Source organism: Garra rufa, chromosome 1 (assembly GCF_049309525.1).
Source record: "Garra rufa chromosome 1, GarRuf1.0, whole genome shotgun sequence".
Lineage (NCBI taxonomy): Eukaryota > Metazoa > Chordata > Actinopteri > Cypriniformes > Cyprinidae > Garra > Garra rufa.
In genome coordinates this window covers 88,891,807-88,909,800 of record NC_133361.1, presented here as the reverse complement: position 1 = coordinate 88,909,800, position 17,994 = coordinate 88,891,807, and the positions used below count along the sequence as shown (strand labels likewise).

At 40.2% G+C, this 17,994-nt stretch overlaps 27 non-coding genes across 27 annotated transcripts; all 27 read left to right on the top strand.

The window, feature by feature from the left end:
* The first annotated feature begins 11 nt into the window (after positions 1-11).
* On the top strand, positions 12-130 carry LOC141311521 (5S ribosomal RNA). Its single transcript, XR_012348986.1, has one exon. It is a non-coding gene; the product is annotated as a 5S ribosomal RNA (ribosomal RNA).
* Positions 131-931: 801 nt separating this feature from the next.
* LOC141319432 (5S ribosomal RNA) lies at positions 932-1,050 on the top strand. Its single transcript, XR_012353689.1, has one exon. It is a non-coding gene; the product is annotated as a 5S ribosomal RNA (ribosomal RNA).
* Positions 1,051-1,134: 84 nt separating this feature from the next.
* On the top strand, positions 1,135-1,253 carry LOC141310336 (5S ribosomal RNA). The gene has a single exon (XR_012347886.1). It is a non-coding gene; the product is annotated as a 5S ribosomal RNA (ribosomal RNA).
* A 1,518-nt stretch (positions 1,254-2,771) lies between these two features.
* LOC141318917 (5S ribosomal RNA) lies at positions 2,772-2,890 on the top strand. Its single transcript, XR_012353203.1, has one exon. It is a non-coding gene; the product is annotated as a 5S ribosomal RNA (ribosomal RNA).
* An 84-nt stretch (positions 2,891-2,974) lies between these two features.
* On the top strand, positions 2,975-3,093 carry LOC141318905 (5S ribosomal RNA). The gene has a single exon (XR_012353192.1). It is a non-coding gene; the product is annotated as a 5S ribosomal RNA (ribosomal RNA).
* Positions 3,094-3,893: 800 nt separating this feature from the next.
* Positions 3,894-4,012, top strand: LOC141318893 (5S ribosomal RNA). The gene has a single exon (XR_012353181.1). It is a non-coding gene; the product is annotated as a 5S ribosomal RNA (ribosomal RNA).
* Positions 4,013-4,096: 84 nt separating this feature from the next.
* On the top strand, positions 4,097-4,215 carry LOC141318880 (5S ribosomal RNA). Its single transcript, XR_012353170.1, has one exon. It is a non-coding gene; the product is annotated as a 5S ribosomal RNA (ribosomal RNA).
* An 801-nt stretch (positions 4,216-5,016) lies between these two features.
* LOC141311034 (5S ribosomal RNA) lies at positions 5,017-5,135 on the top strand. The gene has a single exon (XR_012348505.1). It is a non-coding gene; the product is annotated as a 5S ribosomal RNA (ribosomal RNA).
* An 84-nt stretch (positions 5,136-5,219) lies between these two features.
* Positions 5,220-5,338, top strand: LOC141308436 (5S ribosomal RNA). Its single transcript, XR_012347213.1, has one exon. It is a non-coding gene; the product is annotated as a 5S ribosomal RNA (ribosomal RNA).
* Positions 5,339-6,139: 801 nt separating this feature from the next.
* On the top strand, positions 6,140-6,258 carry LOC141308182 (5S ribosomal RNA). Its single transcript, XR_012347110.1, has one exon. It is a non-coding gene; the product is annotated as a 5S ribosomal RNA (ribosomal RNA).
* An 84-nt stretch (positions 6,259-6,342) lies between these two features.
* On the top strand, positions 6,343-6,461 carry LOC141310325 (5S ribosomal RNA). The gene has a single exon (XR_012347875.1). It is a non-coding gene; the product is annotated as a 5S ribosomal RNA (ribosomal RNA).
* A 1,518-nt stretch (positions 6,462-7,979) lies between these two features.
* On the top strand, positions 7,980-8,098 carry LOC141318868 (5S ribosomal RNA). The gene has a single exon (XR_012353159.1). It is a non-coding gene; the product is annotated as a 5S ribosomal RNA (ribosomal RNA).
* An 84-nt stretch (positions 8,099-8,182) lies between these two features.
* Positions 8,183-8,301, top strand: LOC141318856 (5S ribosomal RNA). The gene has a single exon (XR_012353147.1). It is a non-coding gene; the product is annotated as a 5S ribosomal RNA (ribosomal RNA).
* A 750-nt stretch (positions 8,302-9,051) lies between these two features.
* On the top strand, positions 9,052-9,170 carry LOC141318044 (5S ribosomal RNA). Its single transcript, XR_012352384.1, has one exon. It is a non-coding gene; the product is annotated as a 5S ribosomal RNA (ribosomal RNA).
* Positions 9,171-9,254: 84 nt separating this feature from the next.
* LOC141317885 (5S ribosomal RNA) lies at positions 9,255-9,373 on the top strand. The gene has a single exon (XR_012352236.1). It is a non-coding gene; the product is annotated as a 5S ribosomal RNA (ribosomal RNA).
* An 801-nt stretch (positions 9,374-10,174) lies between these two features.
* On the top strand, positions 10,175-10,293 carry LOC141318844 (5S ribosomal RNA). Its single transcript, XR_012353136.1, has one exon. It is a non-coding gene; the product is annotated as a 5S ribosomal RNA (ribosomal RNA).
* Positions 10,294-10,377: 84 nt separating this feature from the next.
* LOC141310303 (5S ribosomal RNA) lies at positions 10,378-10,496 on the top strand. Its single transcript, XR_012347853.1, has one exon. It is a non-coding gene; the product is annotated as a 5S ribosomal RNA (ribosomal RNA).
* Positions 10,497-12,014: 1,518 nt separating this feature from the next.
* LOC141318832 (5S ribosomal RNA) lies at positions 12,015-12,133 on the top strand. The gene has a single exon (XR_012353125.1). It is a non-coding gene; the product is annotated as a 5S ribosomal RNA (ribosomal RNA).
* Positions 12,134-12,217: 84 nt separating this feature from the next.
* Positions 12,218-12,336, top strand: LOC141317897 (5S ribosomal RNA). Its single transcript, XR_012352247.1, has one exon. It is a non-coding gene; the product is annotated as a 5S ribosomal RNA (ribosomal RNA).
* A 750-nt stretch (positions 12,337-13,086) lies between these two features.
* LOC141314684 (5S ribosomal RNA) lies at positions 13,087-13,205 on the top strand. The gene has a single exon (XR_012350235.1). It is a non-coding gene; the product is annotated as a 5S ribosomal RNA (ribosomal RNA).
* An 84-nt stretch (positions 13,206-13,289) lies between these two features.
* LOC141310081 (5S ribosomal RNA) lies at positions 13,290-13,408 on the top strand. Its single transcript, XR_012347633.1, has one exon. It is a non-coding gene; the product is annotated as a 5S ribosomal RNA (ribosomal RNA).
* Positions 13,409-14,209: 801 nt separating this feature from the next.
* LOC141318820 (5S ribosomal RNA) lies at positions 14,210-14,328 on the top strand. Its single transcript, XR_012353114.1, has one exon. It is a non-coding gene; the product is annotated as a 5S ribosomal RNA (ribosomal RNA).
* An 84-nt stretch (positions 14,329-14,412) lies between these two features.
* Positions 14,413-14,531, top strand: LOC141297823 (5S ribosomal RNA). The gene has a single exon (XR_012341468.1). It is a non-coding gene; the product is annotated as a 5S ribosomal RNA (ribosomal RNA).
* An 801-nt stretch (positions 14,532-15,332) lies between these two features.
* On the top strand, positions 15,333-15,451 carry LOC141319014 (5S ribosomal RNA). The gene has a single exon (XR_012353294.1). It is a non-coding gene; the product is annotated as a 5S ribosomal RNA (ribosomal RNA).
* Positions 15,452-15,535: 84 nt separating this feature from the next.
* Positions 15,536-15,654, top strand: LOC141310292 (5S ribosomal RNA). The gene has a single exon (XR_012347842.1). It is a non-coding gene; the product is annotated as a 5S ribosomal RNA (ribosomal RNA).
* A 1,518-nt stretch (positions 15,655-17,172) lies between these two features.
* On the top strand, positions 17,173-17,291 carry LOC141318809 (5S ribosomal RNA). The gene has a single exon (XR_012353103.1). It is a non-coding gene; the product is annotated as a 5S ribosomal RNA (ribosomal RNA).
* Positions 17,292-17,375: 84 nt separating this feature from the next.
* On the top strand, positions 17,376-17,494 carry LOC141308425 (5S ribosomal RNA). The gene has a single exon (XR_012347212.1). It is a non-coding gene; the product is annotated as a 5S ribosomal RNA (ribosomal RNA).
* Positions 17,495-17,994: the final 500 nt, after the last annotated feature.

Here is a 17,994-nt window from a genome sequence, read left to right as displayed (position 1 = left end):
GATCAGCCCTCGCTTATGGCCATACCGCGCTGAGAGCGCCCGGTCTCGTCTGATCTCGGAAGCTAAGCAGCGTCGGGCCTGGTTAGTACTTGGATGGGAGACCGCCTGGGAATACCAGGTGCTGTAAGCTTTTGCCTTTTCTTCACTATTTATATAATATGCTGGCTTTTAGAAAGACGTGTTTTACCGCTCTATTTATTACAATCATTTACATGTATTATAGAGTTTTAAGTGTTTTACATGTTTTTTAGGCCATTTTATTACTCTTAACATTTTAAGTGTATGTGTCTTTAATAAATGGATGGTTGGCCTGTCATGTGACTAGACACATGACAGGAAGCAGGAAGTACAACTGCATAAGAGAGCAGCATGACAAACAAAGGACAGTCACCAAACTGTTGGATTGAGGAGTTGCTAATTTTAGAGCTCACCTATCCATTCACCACCTGCAAACTTTGGATTACACTTTCTGTGGATTGTATATACACTGGTGGACACTCACATTGGACTTATCAACACACTGGGGTTCTTGGACTGTTTTTAGGGTATGGACAAATGAACTGTATTCTTTTAACAGAGTTTACCTGTTTTTAGGGTATGGACAAATGAACTGTATTCTTTTAACAGAGTTTACCTAGTTTTATCGTGTTGTTTTAAAGTCTTTTATGTGAACCTTGTAAATACACCAAATCTATTTAAACCAATTTTCTTTTATGTCTCATTCTTTTAACCACTAGTCATCTCTCACAGTTAAATCTGACCCCATTTTAGTCTTGTAACTCGGCTGATAAGGCCGATTGTTACACTTTTATGGGAGACCGCCTGGGAATACCAGGTGCTGTAAGCTTTTGCCTTTTCTTCACTATTTATATAATTTGCTGGCTTTTACGGAGGCTGATCTTTAAATAGCCCACTTTTTGGAGCAGACCTCGCTTATGGCCATACCGCGCTGAGAGCGCCCGATCTCGTCTGATCTCGGAAGCTAAGCAGCGTCGGGCCTGCTTAGTACTTGGATGGGAGACAGCCTGGGAATACCAGGTACTGTAAGCTTTTGCCTTTTCTTCACTATTTATATAATATGCTGGCTTTTACGGAGGCTGATCTTTAAATAGCCCACTTTTTGGAGCAGCCCTCGCTTATGGCCATACCGCGCTGAGAGCGCCCGATCTCGTCTGATCTCGGAAGCTAAGCAGCGTCGGGCCTGGTTAGTACTTGGATGGGAGACCGCCTAGGAATACCAGGTGCTGTAAGCTTTTGCCTTTTCTTCACTATTTATATAATATGCTGGCTTTTAGAAAGACGTGTTTTACCGCTCTATTTATTACAATCATTTACATGTATTATAGAGTTTTAAGTGTTTTACATGTTTTTTAGGCCATTTTATTACTCTTAACATTTTAAGTGTATGTGTCTTTAGTAAATGGATGGTTGGCCTGTCATGTGACTAGACACATGACAGGAAGCAGGAAGTACAACTTTATAAGAGAGCAGCATGACAAACAAAGGACAGTCACCAAACTGTTGGATTGAGGAGTTGCTAATTTTAGAGCTCACCTTTCCATTCACCACCTGCAAACTTTGGATTACACTTTCTGTGGATTGTATATACACTGGTGGACACTCACATTGGACTTATCAACACACTGGGGTTCTTGGACTGTTTTTAGGGTATGGACAAATGAACTGTATTCTTTTAACAGAGTTTACCTGTTTTTAGGGTATGGACAAATGAACTGTATTCTTTTAACAGAGTTTACCTAGTTTTATCGTGTTGTTTTAAAGTCTTTTATGTGAACCTTGTAAATACACCAAATCTATTTAAACCAATTTTCTTTTATGTCTCATTCTTTTAACCACTAGTCATCTCTCACAGTTAAATCTGACCCCATTTTAGTCTTGTAACTCGGCTGATAAGGCCGATTGTTACACTTTTATGGGAGACCGCCTGGGAATACCAGGTGCTGTAAGCTTTTGCCTTTTCTTCACTATTTATATAATATGCTGGCTTTTAGAAAGACGCGTTTTACCGCTCTATTTATTACAATCATTTACATGTATTATAGAGTTTTAAGTGTTTTACATGTTTTTTAGGCCATTTTATTACTCTTAACATTTTAAGTGTATGTGTCTTTAGTAAATGGATGGTTGGCCTGTCATGTGACTAGACACATGACAGGAAGCAGGAAGTACAACTGTATAAGAGAGCAGCATGACAAACAAAGGACAGTCACCAAACTGTTGGATTGAGGAGTTGCTAATTTTAGAGCTCACCTTTCCATTCACCACCTGCAAACTTTGGATTACACTTTCTGTGGATTGTATATACACTGGTGGACACTCACATTGGACTTATCAACACACTGGGGTTCTTGGACTGTTTTTAGGGTATGGACAAATGAACTGTATTCTTTTAACAGAGTTTACCTGTTTTTAGGGTATGGACAAATGAACTGTATTCTTTTAACAGAGTTTACCTAGTTTTATCGTGTTGTTTTAAAGTCTTTTATGTGAACCTTGTAAATACACCAAATCTATTTAAACCAATTTTCTTTTATGTCTCATTCTTTTAACCACTAGTCATCTCTCACAGTTAAATCTGACCCCATTTTAGTCTTGTAACTCGGCTGATAAGGCCGATTGTTACACTTTTATGGGAGACCGCCTGGGAATACCAGGTGCTGTAAGCTTTTGCCTTTTCTTCACTATTTATATAATATGCTGGCTTTTACGGAGGCTGATCTTTAAATAGCCCACTTTTTGGAGCAGCCCTCGCTTATGGCCATACCGCGCTGAGAGCGCCCGATCTCGTCTGATCTCGGAAGCTAAGCAGCGTCGGGCCTGGTTAGTACTTGGATGGGAGACCGCCTGGGAATACCAGGTGCTGTAAGCTTTTGCCTTTTCTTCACTATTTATATAATATGCTGGCTTTTACGGAGGCTGATCTTTAAATAGCCCACTTTTTGGAGCAGCCCTCGCTTATGGCCATACCGCGCTGAGAGCGCCCGATCTCGTCTGATCTCGGAAGCTAAGCAGCGTCGGGCCTGGTTAGTACTTGGATGGGAGACCGCCTGGGAATACCAGGTGCTGTAAGCTTTTGCCTTTTCTTCAGTATTTATATAATATGCTGGCTTTTAGAAAGACGTGTTTTACCGCTCTAGTTATTACAATCATTTACATGTATTATAGAGTTTTAAGTGTTTTACATGTTTTTTAGGCCATTTTATTACTCTTAACATTTTAAGTGTATGTGTCTTTAATAAATGGATGGTTGGCCTGTCATGTGACTAGACACATGACAGGAAGCAGGAAGTACAACTGTATAAGAGAGCAGCATGACAAACAAAGGACAGTCACCAAACTGTTGGATTGAGGAGTTGCTAATTTTAGATCTCACCTTTCCATTCACCACCTGCAAACTTTGGATTACACTTTCTGTGGATTGTATATACACTGGTGGACACTCACATTGGACTTATCAACACACTGGGGTTCTTGGACTGTTTTAGGGTATGGACAAATGAACTGTATTCTTTTAACAGAGTTTACCTGTTTTTAGGGTATGGACAAATGAACTGTATTCTTTTAACAGAGTTTACCTAGTTTTATCGTGTTGTTTTAAAGTCTTTTATGTGAACCTTGTAAATACACCAAATCTATTTAAACCAATTTTCTTTTATGTCTCATTCTTTTAACCACTAGTCATCTCTCACAGTTAAATCTGACCCCATTTTAGTCTTGTAACTCGGCTGATAAGGCCGATTGTTACACTTTTATGGGAGACCGCCTGGGAATACCAGGTGCTGTAAGCTTTTGCCTTTTCTTCACTATTTATATAATATGCTGGCTTTTACGGAGGCTGATCTTTAAATAGCCCACTTTTTGGAGCAGCCCTCGCTTATGGCCATACCGCGCTGAGAGCGCCCGATCTCGTCTGATCTCGGAAGCTAAGCAGCGTCGGGCCTGGTTAGTACTTGGATGGGAGACCGCCTGGGAATACCAGGTGCTGTAAGCTTTTGCCTTTTCTTCACTATTTATATAATATGCTGGCTTTTACGGAGGCTGATCTTTAAATAGCCCACTTTTTGGAGCAGCCCTCGCTTATGGCCATACCGCGCTGAGAGCGCCCGATCTCGTCTGATCTCGGAAGCTAAGCAGCGTCGGGCCTGGTTAGTACTTGGATGGGAGACCGCCTGGGAATACCAGGTGCTGTAAGCTTTTGCCTTTTCTTCAGTATTTATATAATATGCTGGCTTTTAGAAAGACGTGTTTTACCGCTCTAGTTATTACAATCATTTACATGTATTATAGAGTTTTAAGTGTTTTACATGTTTTTTAGGCCATTTTATTACTCTTAACATTTTAAGTGTATGTGTCTTTAATAAATGGATGGTTGGCCTGTCATGTGACTAGACACATGACAGGAAGCAGGAAGTACAACTGTATAAGAGAGCAGCATGACAAACAAAGGACAGTCACCAAACTGTTGGATTGAGGAGTTGCTAATTTTAGATCTCACCTTTCCATTCACCACCTGCAAACTTTGGATTACACTTTCTGTGGATTGTATATACACTGGTGGACACTCACATTGGACTTATCAACACACTGGGGTTCTTGGACTGTTTTTAGGGTATGGACAAATGAACTGTATTCTTTTAACAGAGTTTACCTGTTTTTAGGGTATGGACAAATGAACTGTATTCTTTTAACAGAGTTTACCTAGTTTTATCGTGTTGTTTTAAAGTCTTTTATGTGAACCTTGTAAATACACCAAATCTATTTAAACCAATTTTCTTTTATGTCTCATTCTTTTAACCACTAGTCATCTCTCACAGTTAAATCTGACCCCATTTTAGTCTTGTAACTCGGCTGATAAGGCCGATTGTTACACTTTTATGGGAGACCGCCTGGGAATACCAGGTGCTGTAAGCTTTTGCCTTTTCTTCACTATTTATATAATATGCTGGCTTTTACGGAGGCTGATCTTTAAATAGCCCACTTTTTGGAGCAGCCCTCGCTTATGGCCATACTGCGCTGAGAGCGCCCGATCTCGTCTGATCTCGGAAGCTAAGCAGCGTCGGGCCTGGTTAGTACTTGGATGGGAGACCGCCTGGGAATACCAGGTGCTGTAAGCTTTTGCCTTTTCTTCACTATTTATATAATATGCTGGCTTTTACGGAGGCTGATCTTTAAATAGCCCACTTTTTGGAGCAGCCCTCGCTTATGGCCATACCGCGCTGAGAGCGCCCGATCTCGTCTGATCTCGGAAGGTAAGCAGCGTCGGGCCTGGTTAGTACTTGGATGGGAGACCGCCTGGGAATACCAGGTGCTGTAAGCTTTTGCCTTTTCTTCATTATTTATATAATATGCTGGCTTTTAGAAAGACGTGTTTTACCGCTCTATTTATTACAATCATTTACATGTATTATAGAGTTTTAAGTGTTTTACATGTTTTTTAGGCCATTTTATTACTCTTAACATTTTAAGTGTATGTGTCTTTAATAAATGGATGGTTGGCCTGTCATGTGACTAGACACATGACAGGAAGCAGGAAGTACAACTGTATAAGAGAGCAGCATGACAAACAAAGGACAGTCACCAAACTGTTGGATTGAGGAGTTGCTAATTTTAGATCTCACCTTTCCATTCACCACCTGCAAACTTTGGATTACACTTTCTGTGGATTGTATATACACTGGTGGACACTTACATTGGACTTATCAACACACTGGGGTTCTTGGACTGTTTTTAGGGTATGGACAAATGAACTGTATTCTTTTAACAGAGTTTACCTGTTTTTAGGGTATGGACAAATGAACTGTATTCTTTTAACAGAGTTTACCTAGTTTTATCGTGTTGTTTTAAAGTCTTTTATGTGAACCTTGTAAATACACCAAATCTATTTAAACCAATTTTCTTTTATGTCTCATTCTTTTAACCACTAGTCATCTCTCACAGTTAAATCTGACCCCATTTTAGTCTTGTAACTCGGCTGATAAGGCCGATTGTTACACTTTTATGGGAGACCGCCTGGGAATACCAGGTGCTGTAAGCTTTTGCCTTTTCTTCACTATTTATATAATATGCTGGCTTTTACGGAGGCTGATCTTTAAATAGCCCACTTTTTGGAGCAGCCCTCGCTTATGGCCATACCGCGCTGAAAGCGCCCGATCTCGTCTGATCTCGGAAGCTAAGCAGCGTCGGGCCTGGTTAGTACTTGGATGGGAGACCGCCTGGGAATACCAGGTGCTGTAAGCTTTTGCCTTTTCTTCACTATTTATATAATATACTGGCTTTTACGGAGGCTGATCTTTAAATAGCCCACTTTTTGGAGCAGCCCCCGCTTATGGCCATACCGCGCTGAGAGCGCCCGATCTCGTCTGATCTCGGAAGCTAAGCAGCGTCGGGCCTGGTTAGTACTTGGATGGGAGACCGCCTAGGAATACCAGGTGCTGTAAGCTTTTGCCTTTTCTTCACTATTTATATAATATGCTGGCTTTTAGAAAGACGTGTTTTACCGCTCTATTTATTACAATCATTTACATGTATTATAGAGTTTTAAGTGTTTTACATGTTTTTTAGGCCATTTTATTACTCTTAACATTTTAAGTGTATGTGTCTTTAGTAAATGGATGGTTGGCCTGTCATGTGACTAGACACATGACAGGAAGCAGGAAGTACAACTTTATAAGAGAGCAGCATGACAAACAAAGGACAGTCACCAAACTGTTGGATTGAGGAGTTGCTAATTTTAGAGCTCACCTTTCCATTCACCACCTGCAAACTTTGGATTACACTTTCTGTGGATTGTATATACACTGGTGGACACTCACATTGGACTTATCAACACACTGGGGTTCTTGGACTGTTTTTATGGTATGGACAAATGAACTGTATTCTTTTAACAGAGTTTACCTGTTTTTAGGGTATGGACAAATGAACTGTATTCTTTTAACAGAGTTTACCTAGTTTTATCGTGTTGTTTTAAAGTCTTTTATGTGAACCTTGTAAATACACCAAATCTCTTTAAACCAATTTTCTTTTATGTCTCATTCTTTTAACCACTAGTCATCTCTCACAGTTAAATCTGACCCCATTTTAGTCTTGTAACTCGGCTGATAAGGCCGATTGTTACACTTTTATGGGAGACCGCCTGGGAATACCAGGTGCTGTAAGCTTTTGCCTTTTCTTCACTATTTATATAATATGCTGGCTTTTAGAAAGACGTGTTTTACCGCTCTATTTATTACAATCATTTACATGTATTATAGAGTTTTAAGTGTTTTACATGTTTTTTAGGCCATTTTATTACTCTTAACATTTTAAGTGTATGTGTCTTTAGTAAATGGATGGTTGGCCTGTCATGTGACTAGACACATGACAGGAAGCAGGAAGTACAACTTTATAAGAGAGCAGCATGACAAACAAAGGACAGTCACCAAACTGTTGGATTGAGGAGTTGCTAATTTTAGAGCTCACCTTTCCATTCACCACCTGCAAACTTTGGATTACACTTTCTGTGGATTGTATATACACTGGTGGACACTCACATTGGACTTATCAACACACTGGGGTTCTTGGACTGTTTTTAGGGTATGGACAAATGAACTGTATTCTTTTAACAGAGTTTACCTGTTTTTAGGGTATGGACAAATGAACTGTATTCTTTTAACAGAGTTTACCTAGTTTTATCGTGTTGTTTTAAAGTCTTTTATGTGAACCTTGTAAATACACCAAATCTATTTAAACCAATTTTCTTTTATGTCTCATTCTTTTAACCACTAGTCATCTCTCACAGTTAAATCTGACCCCATTTTAGTCTTGTAACTCGGCTGATAAGGCCGATTGTTACACTTTTATGGGAGACCGCCTGGGAATACCAGGTGCTGTAAGCTTTTGCCTTTTCTTCACTATTTATATAATATGCTGGCTTTTACGGAGGCTGATCTTTAAATAGCCCACTTTTTGGAGCAGCCCTCGCTTATGGCCATACCGCGCTGAGAGCGCCCGATCTCGTCTGATCTCGGAAGCTAAGCAGCGTCGGGCCTGGTTAGTACTTGGATGGGAGACCGCCTGGGAATACCAGGTGCTGTAAGCTTTTGCCTTTTCTTCACTATTTATATAATATGCTGGCTTTTACGGAGGCTGATCTTTAAATAGCCCACTTTTTGGAGCAGCCCTCGCTTATGGCCATACCGCGCTGAGAGCGCCCGATCTCGTCTGATCTCGGAAGCTAAGCAGCGTCGGGCCTGGTTAGTACTTGGATGGGAGACCGCCTGGGAATACCAGGTGCTGTAAGCTTTTGCCTTTTCTTCAGTATTTATATAATATGCTGGCTTTTAGAAAGACGTGTTTTACCGCTCTAGTTATTACAATCATTTACATGTATTATAGAGTTTTAAGTGTTTTACATGTTTTTTAGGCCATTTTATTACTCTTAACATTTTAAGTGTATGTGTCTTTAATAAATGGATGGTTGGCCTGTCATGTGACTAGACACATGACAGGAAGCAGGAAGTACAACTGTATAAGAGAGCAGCATGACAAACAAAGGACAGTCACCAAACTGTTGGATTGAGGAGTTGCTAATTTTAGATCTCACCTTTCCATTCACCACCTGCAAACTTTGGATTACACTTTCTGTGGATTGTATATACACTGGTGGACACTCACATTGGACTTATCAACACACTGGGGTTCTGGGACTGTTTTAGGGTATGGACAAATGAACTGTATTCTTTTAACAGAGTTTACCTAGTTTTATCGTGTTGTTTTAAAGTCTTTTATGTGAACCTTGTAAATACACCAAATCTATTTAAACCAATTTTCTTTTATGTCTCATTCTTTTAACGACTAGTCATCTCTCACAGTTAAATCTGACCCCATTTTAGTCTTGTAACTCGGCTGATAAGGCCGATTGTTACACTTTTATGGGAGACCGCCTGGGAATACCAGGTGCTGTAAGCTTTTGCCTTTTCTTCACTATTTATATAATATGCTGGCTTTTACGGAGGCTGATCTTTAAATAGCCCACTTTTTGGAGCAGCCCTCGCTTATGGCCATACCGCGCTGAGAGCGCCCGATCTCGTCTGATCTCGGAAGCTAAGCAGCGTCGGGCCTGGTTAGTACTTGGATGGGAGACCGCCTGGGAATACCAGTTGCTGTAAGCTTTTGCCTTTTCTTCACTATTTATATAATATGCTGGCTTTTACGGAAGCTGATCTTTAAATAGCCCACTTTTTGGAGAAGCCCTCGCTTATGGCCATGCCGCGCTGAGAGCGCCCGATCTCGTCTGATCTCGGAAGCTAAGCAGCGTCGGGCCTGGTTAGTACTTGGATGGGAGATCGCCTGGGAATACCAGGTGCTGTAAGCTTTTGCCTTTTCTTCACTATTTATATAATATGCTGGCTTTTAGAAAGACGTGTTTTACCGCTCTATTTATTACAATCATTTACATGTATTATAGAGTTTTAAGTGTTTTACATGTTTTTTAGGCCATTTTATTACTCTTAACATTTTAAGTGTATGTGTCTTTAATAAATGGATGGTTGGCCTGTCATGTGACTAGACACATGACAGGAAGCAGGAAGTACAACTGCATAAGAGAGCAGCATGACAAACAAAGGACAGTCACCAAACTGTTGGATTGAGGAGTTGCTAATTTTAGAGCTCACCTATCCATTCACCACCTGCAAACTTTGGATTACACTTTCTGTGGATTGTATATACACTGGTGGACACTTACATTGGACTTATCAACACACTGGGGTTCTTGGACTGTTTTTAGGGTATGGACAAATGAACTGTATTCTTTTAACAGAGTTTACCTGTTTTTAGGGTATGGACAAATGAACTGTATTCTTTTAACAGAGTTTACCTAGTTTTATCGTGTTGTTTTAAAGTCTTTTATGTGAACCTTGTAAATACACCAAATCTATTTAAACCAATTTTCTTTTATGTCTCATTCTTTTAACCACTAGTCATCTCTCACAGTTAAATCTGACCCCATTTTAGTCTTGTAACTCGGCTGATAAGGCCGATTGTTACACTTTTATGGGAGACCGCCTGGGAATACCAGGTGCTGTAAGCTTTTGCCTTTTCTTCACTATTTATATAATATGCTGGCTTTTACGGAGGCTGATCTTTAAATAGCCCACTTTTTGGAGCAGCCCTCGCTTATGGCCATACCGCGCTGAGAGCGCCCGATCTCGTCTGATCTCGGAAGCTAAGCAGCGTCGGGCCTGGTTAGTACTTGGATGGGAGACCGCCTGGGAATACCAGGTGCTGTAAGCTTTTGCCTTTTCTTCACTATTTATATAATATACTGGCTTTTACGGAGGCTGATCTTTAAATAGCCCACTTTTTGGAGCAGCCCCCGCTTATGGCCATACCGCGCTGAGAGCGCCCGATCTCGTCTGATCTCGGAAGCTAAGCAGCGTCGGGCCTGGTTAGTACTTGGATGGGAGACCGCCTAGGAATACCAGGTGCTGTAAGCTTTTGCCTTTTCTTCACTATTTATATAATATGCTGGCTTTTAGAAAGACGTGTTTTACCGCTCTATTTATTACAATCATTTACATGTATTATAGAGTTTTAAGTGTTTTACATGTTTTTTAGGCCATTTTATTACTCTTAACATTTTAAGTGTATGTGTCTTTAGTAAATGGATGGTTGGCCTGTCATGTGACTAGACACATGACAGGAAGCAGGAAGTACAACTTTATAAGAGAGCAGCATGACAAACAAAGGACAGTCACCAAACTGTTGGATTGAGGAGTTGCTAATTTTAGAGCTCACCTTTCCATTCACCACCTGCAAACTTTGGATTACACTTTCTGTGGATTGTATATACACTGGTGGACACTCACATTGGACTTATCAACACACTGGGGTTCTTGGACTGTTTTTATGGTATGGACAAATGAACTGTATTCTTTTAACAGAGTTTACCTGTTTTTAGGGTATGGACAAATGAACTGTATTCTTTTAACAGAGTTTACCTAGTTTTATCGTGTTGTTTTAAAGTCTTTTATGTGAACCTTGTAAATACACCAAATCTCTTTAAACCAATTTTCTTTTATGTCTCATTCTTTTAACCACTAGTCATCTCTCACAGTTAAATCTGACCCCATTTTAGTCTTGTAACTCGGCTGATAAGGCCGATTGTTACACTTTTATGGGAGACCGCCTGGGAATACCAGGTGCTGTAAGCTTTTGCCTTTTCTTCACTATTTATATAATATGCTGGCTTTTAGAAAGACGTGTTTTACCGCTCTATTTATTACAATCATTTACATGTATTATAGAGTTTTAAGTGTTTTACATGTTTTTTAGGCCATTTTATTACTCTTAACATTTTAAGTGTATGTGTCTTTAGTAAATGGATGGTTGGCCTGTCATGTGACTAGACACATGACAGGAAGCAGGAAGTACAACTTTATAAGAGAGCAGCATGACAAACAAAGGACAGTCACCAAACTGTTGGATTGAGGAGTTGCTAATTTTAGAGCTCACCTTTCCATTCACCACCTGCAAACTTTGGATTACACTTTCTGTGGATTGTATATACACTGGTGGACACTCACATTGGACTTATCAACACACTGGGGTTCTTGGACTGTTTTTAGGGTATGGACAAATGAACTGTATTCTTTTAACAGAGTTTACCTGTTTTTAGGGTATGGACAAATGAACTGTATTCTTTTAACAGAGTTTACCTAGTTTTATCGTGTTGTTTTAAAGTCTTTTATGTGAACCTTGTAAATACACCAAATCTATTTAAACCAATTTTCTTTTATGTCTCATTCTTTTAACCACTAGTCATCTCTCACAGTTAAATCTGACCCCATTTTAGTCTTGTAACTCGGCTGATAAGGCCGATTGTTACACTTTTATGGGAGACCGCCTGGGAATACCAGGTGCTGTAAGCTTTTGCCTTTTCTTCACTATTTATATAATATGCTGGCTTTTACGGAGGCTGATCTTTAAATAGCCCACTTTTTGGAGCAGCCCTCGCTTATGGCCATACCGCGCTGAGAGCGCCCGATCTCGTCTGATCTCGGAAGCTAAGCAGCGTCGGGCCTGGTTAGTACTTGGATGGGAGACCGCCTGGGAATACCAGGTGCTGTAAGCTTTTGCCTTTTCTTCACTATTTATATAATATGCTGGCTTTTACGGAGGCTGATCTTTAAATAGCCCACTTTTTGGAGCAGCCCTCGCTTATGGCCATACCGCGCTGAGAGCGCCCGATCTCGTCTGATCTCGGAAGGTAAGCAGCGTCGGGCCTGGTTAGTACTTGGATGGGAGACCGCCTGGGAATACCAGGTGCTGTAAACTTTTGCCTTTTCTTCATTATTTATATAATATGCTGGCTTTTAGAAAGACGTGTTTTACCGCTCTATTTATTACAATCATTTACATGTATTATAGAGTTTTAAGTGTTTTACATGTTTTTTAGGCCATTTTATTACTCTTAACATTTTAAGTGTATGTGTCTTTAATAAATGGATGGTTGGCCTGTCATGTGACTAGACACATGACAGGAAGCAGGAAGTACAACTGTATAAGAGAGCAGCATGACAAACAAAGGACAGTCACCAAACTGTTGGATTGAGGAGTTGCTAATTTTAGATCTCACCTTTCCATTCACCACCTGCAAACTTTGGATTACACTTTCTGTGGATTGTATATACACTGGTGGACACTCACATTGGACTTATCAACACACTGGGGTTCTGGGACTGTTTTAGGGTATGGACAAATGAACTGTATTCTTTTAACAGAGTTTACCTAGTTTTATCGTGTTGTTTTAAAGTCTTTTATGTGAACCTTGTAAATACACCAAATCTATTTAAACCAATTTTCTTTTATGTCTCATTCTTTTAACGACTAGTCATCTCTCACAGTTAAATCTGACCCCATTTTAGTCTTGTAACTCGGCTGATAAGGCCGATTGTTACACTTTTATGGGAGACCGCCTGGGAATACCAGGTGCTGTAAGCTTTTGCCTTTTCTTCACTATTTATATAATATGCTGGCTTTTACGGAGGCTGATCTTTAAATAGCCCACTTTTTGGAGCAGCCCTCGCTCATGGCCATACCGCGCTGAGAGCGCCCGATCTCGTCTGATCTCGGAAGCTAAGCAGCGTCGGGCCTGGTTAGTACTTGGATGGGAGACCGCCTGGGAATACCAGGTGCTGTAAGCTTTTGCCTTTTCTTCACTATTTATATAATATGCTGGCTTTTACGGAAGCTGATCTTTAAATAGCCCACTTTTTGGAGAAGCCCTCGCTTATGGCCATGCCGCGCTGAGAGCGCCCGATCTCGTCTGATCTCGGAAGCTAAGCAGCGTCGGGCCTGGTTAGTACTTGGATGGGAGACCGCCTGGGAATACCAGGTGCTGTAAGCTTTTGCCTTTTCTTCACTATTTATATAATATGCTGGCTTTTAGAAAGACGTGTTTTACCGCTCTATTTATTACAATCATTTACATGTATTATAGAGTTTTAAGTGTTTTACATGTTTTTTAGGCCATTTTATTACTCTTAACATTTTAAGTGTATGTGTCTTTAATAAATGGATGGTTGGCCTGTCATGTGACTAGACACATGACAGGAAGCAGGAAGTACAACTGCATAAGAGAGCAGCATGACAAACAAAGGACAGTCACCAAACTGTTGGATTGAGGAGTTGCTAATTTTAGAGCTCACCTATCCATTCACCACCTGCAAACTTTGGATTACACTTTCTGTGGATTGTATATACACTGGTGGACACTCACATTGGACTTATCAACACACTGGGGTTCTTGGACTGTTTTTAGGGTATGGACAAATGAACTGTATTCTTTTAACAGAGTTTACCTGTTTTTAGGGTATGGACAAATGAACTGTATTCTTTTAACAGAGTTTACCTAGTTTTATCGTGTTGTTTTAAAGTCTTTTATGTGAACCTTGTAAATACACCAAATCTATTTAAACCAATTTTCTTTTATGTCTCATTCTTTTAACCACTAGTCATCTCTCACAGTTAAATCTGACCCCATTTTAGTCTTGTAACTCGGCTGATAAGGCCGATTGTTACACTTTTATGGGAGACCGCCTGGGAATACCAGGTGCTGTAAGCTTTTGCCTTTTCTTCACTATTTATATAATATGCTGGCTTTTACGGAGGCTGATCTTTAAATAGCCCACTTTTTGGAGCAGCCCTCGCTTATGGCCATACCGCGCTGAGAGCGCCCGATCTCGTCTGATCTCGGAAGCTAAGCAGCGTCGGGCCTGGTTAGTACTTGGATGGGAGACCGCCTGGGAATACCAGGTGCTGTAAGCTTTTGCCTTTTCTTCACTATTTATATAATATACTGGCTTTTACGGAGGCTGATCTTTAAATAGCCCACTTTTTGGAGCAGCCCCCGCTTATGGCCATACCGTGCTGAGAGCGCCCGATCTCGTCTGATCTCGGAAGCTAAGCAGCGTCGGGCCTGGTTAGTACTTGGATGGGAGACCGCCTGGGAATACCAGGTGCTGTAAGCTTTTGCCTTTTCTTCACTATTTATATAATATGCTGGCTTTTAGAAAGACGCGTTTTACCGCTCTATTTATTACAATCATTTACATGTATTATAGAGTTTTAAGTGTTTTACATGTTTTTTAGGCCATTTTATTACTCTTAACATTTTAAGTGTATGTGTCTTTAGTAAATGGATGGTTGGCCTGTCATGTGACTAGACACATGACAGGAAGCAGGAAGTACAACTGTATAAGAGAGCAGCATGACAAACAAAGGACAGTCACCAAACTGTTGGATTGAGGAGTTGCTAATTTTAGAGCTCACCTTTCCATTCACCACCTGCAAACTTTGGATTACACTTTCTGTGGATTGTATATACACTGGTGGACACTCACATTGGACTTATCAACACACTGGGGTTCTTGGACTGTTTTTAGGGTATGGACAAATGAACTGTATTCTTTTAACAGAGTTTACCTGTTTTTAGGGTATGGACAAATGAACTGTATTCTTTTAACAGAGTTTACCTAGTTTTATCGTGTTGTTTTAAAGTCTTTTATGTGAACCTTGTAAATACACCAAATCTATTTAAACCAATTTTCTTTTATGTCTCATTCTTTTAACCACTAGTCATCTCTCACAGTTAAATCTGACCCCATTTTAGTCTTGTAACTCGGCTGATAAGGCCGATTGTTACACTTTTATGGGAGACCGCCTGGGAATACCAGGTGCTGTAAGCTTTTGCCTTTTCTTCACTATTTATATAATTTGCTGGCTTTTACGGAGGCTGATCTTTAAATAGCCCACTTTTTGGAGCAGACCTCGCTTATGGCCATACCGCGCTGAGAGCGCCCGATCTCGTCTGATCTCGGAAGCTAAGCAGCGTCGGGCCTGGTTAGTACTTGGATGGGAGACAGCCTGGGAATACCAGGTACTGTAAGCTTTTGCCTTTTCTTCACTATTTATATAATATGCTGGCTTTTACAGAGGCTGATCTTTAAATAGCCCACTTTTTGGAGCAGCCCTCGCTTATGGCCATACCGCGCTGAGAGCGCCCGATCTCGTCTGATCTCGGAAGCTAAGCAGCGTCGGGCCTGGTTAGTACTTGGATGGGAGACCGCCTAGGAATACCAGGTGCTGTAAGCTTTTGCCTTTTCTTCACTATTTATATAATATGCTGGCTTTTAGAAAGACGTGTTTTACCGCTCTATTTATTACAATCATTTACATGTATTATAGAGTTTTAAGTGTTTTACATGTTTTTTAGGCCATTTTATTACTCTTAACATTTTAAGTGTATGTGTCTTTAGTAAATGGATGGTTGGCCTGTCATGTGACTAGACACATGACAGGAAGCAGGAAGTACAACTTTATAAGAGAGCAGCATGACAAACAAAGGACAGTCACCAAACTGTTGGATTGAGGAGTTGCTAATTTTAGAGCTCACCTTTCCATTCACCACCTGCAAACTTTGGATTACACTTTCTGTGGATTGTATATACACTGGTGGACACTCACATTGGACTTATCAACACACTGGGGTTCTTGGACTGTTTTTAGGGTATGGACAAATGAACTGTATTCTTTTAACAGAGTTTACCTGTTTTTAGGGTATGGACAAATGAACTGTATTCTTTTAACAGAGTTTACCTAGTTTTATCGTGTTGTTTTAAAGTCTTTTATGTGAACCTTGTAAATACACCAAATCTATTTAAACCAATTTTCTTTTATGTCTCATTCTTTTAACCACTAGTCATCTCTCACAGTTAAATCTGACCCCATTTTAGTCTTGTAACTCGGCTGATAAGACAGATTGTTACACTTTTATGGGAGACCGCCTGGGAATACCAGGTGCTGTAAGCTTTTGCCTTTTCTTCACTATTTATATAATATGCTGGCTTTTAGAAAGACGTGTTTTACCGCTCTATTTATTACAATCATTTACATGTATTATAGAGTTTTAAGTGTTTTACATGTTTTTTAGGCCATTTTATTACTCTTAACATTTTAAGTGTATGTGTCTTTAGTAAATGGATGGTTGGCCTGTCATGTGACTAGACACATGACAGGAAGCAGGAAGTACAACTTTATAAGAGAGCAGCATGACAAACAAAGGACAGTCACCAAACTGTTGGATTGAGGAGTTGCTAATTTTAGAGCTCACCTTTCCATTCACCACCTGCAAACTTTGGATTACACTTTCTGTGGATTGTATATACACTGGTGGACACTCACATTGGACTTATCAACACACTGGGGTTCTTGGACTGTTTTTAGGGTATGGACAAATGAACTGTATTCTTTTAACAGAGTTTACCTGTTTTTAGGGTATGGACAAATGAACTGTATTCTTTTAACAGAGTTTACCTAGTTTTATCGTGTTGTTTTAAAGTCTTTTATGTGAACCTTGTAAATACACCAAATCTATTTAAACCAATTTTCTTTTATGTCTCATTCTTTTAACCACTAGTCATCTCTCACAGTTAAATCTGACCCCATTTTAGTCTTGTAACTCGGCTGATAAGGCCGATTGTTACACTTTTATGGGAGACCGCCTGGGAATACCAGGTGCTGTAAGCTTTTGCCTTTTCTTCACTATTTATATAATATGCTGGCTTTTACGGAGGCTGATCTTTAAATAGCCCACTTTTTGGAGCAGCCCTCGCTTATGGCCATACCGCGCTGAGAGCGCCCGATCTCGTCTGATCTCGGAAGCTAAGCAGCGTCGGGCCTGGTTAGTACTTGGATGGGAGACCGCCTGGGAATACCAGGTGCTGTAAGCTTTTGCCTTTTCTTCACTATTTATATAATATGCTGGCTTTTACGGAGGCTGATCTTTAAATAGCCCACTTTTTGGAGCAGCCCTCGCTTATGGCCATACCGCGCTGAGAGCGCCCGATCTCGTCTGATCTCGGAAGGTAAGCAGCGTCGGGCCTGGTTAGTACTTGGATGGGAGACCGCCTGGGAATACCAGGTGCTGTAAGCTTTTGCCTTTTCTTCATTATTTATATAATATGCTGGCTTTTAGAAAGACGTGTTTTACCGCTCTATTTATTACAATCATTTACATGTATTATAGAGTTTTAAGTGTTTTACATGTTTTTTAGGCCATTTTATTACTCTTAACATTTTAAGTGTATGTGTCTTTAATAAATGGATGGTTGGCCTGTCATGTGACTAGACACATGACAGGAAGCAGGAAGTACAACTGTATAAGAGAGCAGCATGACAAACAAAGGACAGTCACCAAACTGTTGGATTGAGGAGTTGCTAATTTTAGATCTCACCTTTCCATTCACCACCTGCAAACTTTGGATTACACTTTCTGTGGATTGTATATACACTGGTGGACACTCACATTGGACTTATCAACACACTGGGGTTCTGGGACTGTTTTAGGGTATGGACAAATGAACTGTATTCTTTTAACAGAGTTTACCTAGTTTTATCGTGTTGTTTTAAAGTCTTTTATGTGAACCTTGTAAA